This window comes from Phodopus roborovskii, unplaced genomic scaffold (assembly GCF_943737965.1).
Source record: "Phodopus roborovskii unplaced genomic scaffold, PHOROB, whole genome shotgun sequence".
NCBI classification, from domain to species: domain Eukaryota; kingdom Metazoa; phylum Chordata; class Mammalia; order Rodentia; family Cricetidae; genus Phodopus; species Phodopus roborovskii.
Window position 1 is genome coordinate 2,079,218 of NW_026126605.1, and position 4,273 is coordinate 2,083,490.

The 4,273-nt window shown below is 40.7% G+C and overlaps 1 pseudogene; it reads right to left on the reverse strand.

Annotated features, from left to right (window-relative positions):
* Positions 1-945: 945 nt before the first annotated feature.
* On the reverse strand, positions 946-1,637 carry LOC127237574 (histone H3.3A-like; annotated as a pseudogene).
* Between the last annotated feature and the right edge of the window lie 2,636 nt (positions 1,638-4,273).

Sequence of the window (4,273 nt, forward strand, 5' to 3'; positions counted from 1 at the left end):
AGCTTAGATATTTGGTCTTGTATAGTACTTTATAATATTTTTTCCACAATCATTAGGTAGTTTATGGTTCTTATCTCATACTGGAGGAATGTTAATCTGTTTATTCCATTGCTGTAATAGATCATGGCCCCATAAATTTATCACTACATCAGCCACATATGGTCTCAACCTTCCTCTCTGTCCTTCTGGTCCTATACATTCAATCCATCTCGTGCTCTGTTTTACCTGAGACAGGGTTCCAATCCCTAAGAATTGAACATTACCTCATGCAGGGGCCATCTTCGAGGCCAAGATATATTAGTTATGATAGTTACATCTGCCCCTGTGTCAAGTATCCTGGCAAACAGCCTGTTATTCATCTTAACTATCAATCTAGGCCTTTGACTATTTATAGAGGTTTGCCAAAATATACGTTTTTTATTTCCTTCTGTCATGTTTGATTCAACTTCTGTCACTAGTTTGTCATCCAGAGAGGTATGAGTTTTTATAATAGGCACAGAATTTTCTAATTGTCCTGTGGGAGATTGTCTTCCACTGTGACTGGGAATGTTCGGACCACCTGTGACATGGGGGCCTTTGAGAGGCCCCCCCCAAGGAGTTTCCCGATGGAAAAGGGTTTCCTTGCTTGTCTCTGGTCAATCTACACTCATTTGTTCAGTGTCTGCCTTTGCCACACCTTCTACATAACCCAGGAGGCTGAGGCCTTCTGTTCGATTCATTCCTGGGAGTGTTATTTCTAGGGAAGCTTTGCCTACAATTTCTTTTTAGATGTCCTATCTTACCACAGTTATAACATCTAACATGTTGATATCAATTCAAACCTTTGGAGATGGCTTCTCCTACCCAAGCTTCTATGTCACCATAGTTAATACCTCTGTTATCTTGATGTCTTCTCAGACCTTTAGATATGGATTCTCCAACCCATGCTTCAGTTTTAACAGGTTTATTTATAGTTGTTATAAAGTTGAACTGTTGAAAGTGTTCACTGAAACATTTTGCTAGCATTTATGCTTTACATCTTGCATTTATATTAAAAATTCACACACAAATGAAAATGGAAAAACTGCCAATACCTGATTTCTGTCCCCTATTTTTCTACTCGCAATCATATACTTAGGTACCTTTTGACCCCCATGGAAAAAATGTCTAACATTCAGAACTACTGATAACAGAAAGAAGAGGGAAAAAATTTTTGAGAATGAAATGTTTCCCCTCATAGTGGACTCTTAAGCACGTTCTCCGCATATGCAACGTGCTAGCTGGATATCTTTTGGCACAATTGTTACACATTTGGCATGGATAGCACACAGGTTGGTATCTTCAAAAAGGCCAACCAGATAGGCCTCACTTGCCTCCTACAAAGCACCGATAGCTGCACTCTGGAAGCGCAGATCTGTTTTGAAGTCCTGAGCAATTTCTCTCACCAGACGCTGGAAGGGGAGCTTGTAAATCAGAAGTTCAGTGGATTTCTGATAGCGTCTGATTTCACGGAATGACACAGTATCAGGCCTGTAACGATGAGGTTTCTTCACCCCTCCAGTAGAGGGCGCACTCTTGTGAGCGGCTTTTGTAGCCAGTTGTTTCCTGGGTGCTTTACCACTGGTGGATTTACAGACAGTCTGCTTTGTATGAGCCATGATATAAGCACCTCATTACTTACCCCCCTTCTCCTTTGGCTGGAACCCGGCAAGCGAGAGGTGGCAATGGCGTTAGAGAGTGGTGGCGGCATGGCAACGGCTGTGAACACAATTCTAGATAATCTTTCTTGAAACACATTGCCTTATCTTGGTATAGGATTCTTTCCTCTCCCCTAATTCATGAACTTTATCCCAAGCATTCAGAGCTGCTGTACTGCATAGAGAAAAGATATGCTCATCATAGGCAGCTTGGGTTTCTGGGTCAACATAAAGACCCTCACCAAGAATTTTATCTTGGGGAGCTTTATAACCTTAATTTAAGCCCTGAAGTTCAAGAGCTTTTGCTTCCTCTCTCCATAAAGCCCTCCATTCTAATTGAGAGGAGTTTTCAAGGACAGATGATATTAATTGATCCCAGTCCTTAGGAGTTACCTAGTTATTCCTTGCCCATGATTCTACTAATTGCTTCACATATGGTGAGTGTGTGCCATAAGAGACTACTGCTTCCTTTATACCTTTTAAATCTTTCATACATATTGGTTCCCACTGATATGCAACAACACCTTTTGGGTGTTTTTTCGTTGCTGGTTTTTCATTAATAGATACAGGGAAAGCTCCCCTGACCCTAAATGCTGTGGAAAATTTTAAATCTTTTTCATGCCCTGTTACCTGTAGTTCTTCTTCTGATGTATCAGACTGAAGGTCTTCTAAAGCCTGAAATCTATTCACCATTGTTTCTTGGAGTGTCTGAACTTCTTGAATCAAATAACTTTCTAGAGACTTCATTGCATCAGTCAGTTTCTTACTTTCTCCCTACAAATGATTCCATGTTTTTAATATTCTCATCCTCAGATATTATCTGAATGGCATGTAAACTGCCTTCCAGAAACAATGTTCTACCTGCTAGCTTGCCATTATCCTCAGACATGGAAGAGATTCTATCATCTACTCTTTCTATCTAATATTCCAGTCTTTTAAACTTATTAGCAGCTTCCTCCGACCAGGAACTAGCTGTTTCTGCTAGCGTGTTAATGCATTGCATTGTTTCTGTTCTGGTTATTGAAGCATCAGACATGGAACAAATTCTGTTTTCTACTTGACCATTTTTATGTTCCACATTTTGTATTCTACCTGTCAGCTCTCCAATGCCATCTTCAATATTCTGAACCTTTTTTTCTAAGCATTCTATGTTTTGAATTCTATCATTTTCAATGTTTCAAATCCTTGTTCCTAAGTCTCCTATAGTTTGTACAAGTTCCTTATTGTTTGCTGTAATCTCAAACCATTTCTTTAAGAATATCATGTTAGTGATGAAACCCATTGCTATTACAAAATAAATGTACATATTGGTCCAGTCATGAGTTTCTTCTGCTAAAATTCCTTCTATATATGAAGTAAAATAATTCCTAAAGTCCTGCATTGTAAAATTATCTGCCATAGGTATGGAACAATTGATCTCAGATTATATTAGCTTAAATTGCAAAGGATGTTACAATTACCTTAGGTATAATTCTGCTGCCCTGGAATTTTGTTGCTTTTAGTTGTAGATCTCAGCTTGTGGTAGTTACACCTGGAGGTGTACCACCAAATAGTGTCCAGAAGTGTACTCCCAAATAGTGTCTGGCAGCAGACAATCCTTCTGATCCTGGTCCCTGTATAATAGCTCTTAACAAACTATGGCAAGCAAAATTTTGTTAGAAAAATGAGTAAAAGGAGCCTTGTGGAATTGCTGGGACCTCAGGGCTAACCTCGGGAAACACACAAGCAGGGCAGGCACCACGCGACTCTGTGCAAATGCAAAGTGGGGAAATGGGCAAAAAACAAGAAGCAGTGAGTGCCTTCTCAGGGCCACTGTGGAGGCAAAGGAGTTGTAGGGCAGAGGCAGATGTCCCGAAGCTGTGGTGAGTCAAGTTAGGCAAGGGACCCTGCCCATTCGGGAATGGTGGGGGAAGGGAGCGGTGTCTGCCACCTGGGTAAAACCCAGGTCCCGTGAAAATCCTGATCCCACTTCGACATCAGATATTGCAGTTAAATAAGGATCAGGATAAACAAATAGGGAGAAATAACTTACAACCTAGACAGATGAACACCAGCAAGTTCCACCGGATGCTCTCCTCTCCACGTCCCACCAGCAAGAGAGTGATCCCCACCTCCTCCTCAGACCTCCTTCCAAAGGTCACTTCTGCCCCTGGCTCCACCCACCAATGGGCGTGGTCTGTCACAGAAGGAGACAAAGTGAATATCCCACTACAGGATTTCTATATTTGTTTCCACAGAAAATGAAAAGCTGTGGATTCCTTCCAGACTAACATGGTTTGATCAAGCAAGACCCCCTGAAACAATATCCCAGATGATCCAACATTCAAAACAGCTGGGACAAGGTAGCCTTGCAGACCACTACAGCCAAGATTTCTATGTCTTCTTAGGATCCCCATAACAGTACCCCCTACCAGCAGGAAGTAATTTGGAAAGAACAACGCCCAACTTCACAAATATTGTTTATAAATGTTTGTTTTCATTTAAATGGTGTTGGTTATAAAGTGTTAATGATCACAACCAATCTCTTTAAAAGTAAAAAAGGAGATTATGGTGTATAAATGGATATTTGCTTTGGAATGGATTTCATTTATTGATAC